Source organism: Artemia sp. Qi Xiang Cuo, chromosome 10, assembly GCF_049724085.1.
Source record: "Artemia sp. Qi Xiang Cuo chromosome 10, ASM4972408v1, whole genome shotgun sequence".
NCBI classification, from domain to species: Eukaryota; Metazoa; Arthropoda; class Branchiopoda; order Anostraca; family Artemiidae; genus Artemia; species Artemia sp. Qi Xiang Cuo.
The window spans coordinates 70,825,060-70,827,067 of record NC_142803.1 but is presented as its reverse complement, the minus strand read 5'-3'; the positions used below and the strand labels follow the sequence as shown (position 1 = coordinate 70,827,067).

At 36.5% G+C, this 2,008-nt stretch overlaps 1 non-coding gene across 1 annotated transcript; it reads left to right on the top strand.

Moving 5' to 3' along the window:
- The first annotated feature begins 640 nt into the window (after positions 1–640).
- TRNAI-AAU (transfer RNA isoleucine (anticodon AAU)) lies at positions 641–714 on the top strand. Its single transcript has one exon. It is a non-coding gene; the product is annotated as a tRNA-Ile (tRNA).
- The last annotated feature ends 1,294 nt before the right edge of the window (positions 715–2,008 follow it).

The window sequence follows — 2,008 nt, the reverse complement described above, 5'->3', positions numbered from 1 at the left end:
GGTTATTATGGAGTCGTGTCGCTCCATACTTACAGTTCGTTAGCACAAACACATAAATGTTATCACTCTTAACATTTAAATCTTGGCAAATCCAAAACACCAGTGCAGTGATTTTTGCAAGTGCGTTTAGGTGTTAAATTCCAATTAATAGGCACGTTTTATTTCAGAAAATTTTTTTTAACAAAAAAAAAAACAATGGAATTATTTACTGATCTTCAGTTGTTGCGATTTTAAAAGTTCTGCTTCTTTTTCAGCCAATCGTTTATCCCCCCCCCCCCCAAAAAAAAAATACTTTTCAGACAATCAACTTCAGACATATTTGTAATTAAGTAGCAAACTCTTTATTGATTTCACCTCTTGGATATACAGTACAGATACTTCATTCAATAAATTATGAAAAAATCGCAAGTAAGTCACTTTTTTTTCTCTTTATCACAAACAATTTTCACTTAGCTAAATGATGTAGAAATTTAATTCAAGAAATTATTAAAAAATTCTCAGTAAGTAACAATTTCTTTCTTGAAGTCAACTCTTGGATATGCAATACGGAAATTTCATTCAAGAAATTATGAAAAAATTGTAAGTAAGTAGCAAATTCTTTTAACAAAAATCTAAGTGTTAGAGTGATAATATTCTTAATGGCTTGTTAGCTCAGTTGGTTAGAGCGTCATGCTAATAACGTGAAGGTCGAGGGTTCGATCCCCTCACGAGCCATAGTTTTGACCTTCGTATGGTAGCTCCATAAGTTATTTTAGGGATATATTTTATATCAACATGCAAAGTCGATATAGCTTTATTTCATTTTTTAATGTTCATTTAGACGAGGTTTAAGAAATTATCAAAAATTGTAAGTAAATAGCAAATTCTTTCTTGAATTCAATAGCTGGATAAACAAAGAGAGATTTCGTTGAAGAAATTATGACAAAATTCTAAGTAAGTAACAAACTCTTTCTTGAAGTTACCTCATGGATTTCTTTCTTGAATTCACTTGTTTAATAAACAAAAAGAAATTTCATTCAAGAAATTATGACAAAATTCTAGGTTCACTTAGAGTGGCGACAACACAGATATAGACGACACTCACACAGAGACTACACACACACAGAGACAACACACACACACACACACATACGAACCACACACAGAGAGGACAAATTCACACAGACGACACACACACACACACACAGAGTCCACTCAAACATAGAGACGACAAGCACACAGAAACCACACACACACACACACACAAACACACACAAACACACATACACACAAACACAGAGACTACAAACACATAGAGAAGACACAGACACAGAGACGACACACACACACACACACACACACACACACACACACACACACATACACATAGACGACACACACATAGAGACAACACAGACACAGAGACGACACACACACACACACACATAGAGAGACGACAAACACACAGAGACAGCACACACACATATGCGAAACACCCACAGAGAGGACACATGCACAGAGACGACACACAACCAGACAGTCCACTCAAACAGAGAGAGGACAAACAGCCAGAGACGTCAGACACAAAGAGACGAATCACGTGCCAGTCCTTGGCACCTTTCCACACGAGCGGGTATTCCCCACCGATTCCTACACCTTGCAAAAAAGTAACCAGAAAATTTTGACAAAACAACATTTTACCTTAGTTTTCAGTTAGCCTATCAGTTTTTTGGTTTTTTAGGGACCAATCAGGAGAGATATGCAAAGTCGACATAGCTTTATTTCATTTTTTAAGGTTCATTTTGCCGAGGGTTCGGGCGTCACCGCGTCGAAATGAACCTTAAAAAAATGTTATAAAGCTATGTCGTCTTTGCATATCTCACCTGATTCGTCCCTAAAAAAACAAAAAACTGATAGGCTAACTGAAACTTAACGTAAAAGGTTGTTTTGTCAAAATTTTCTGGTTACTTTTTTGCAATGTGTAGGAATCGGAGGGGAATCCCCGCTCGTTTGGAAAGGTGTCAAGGAA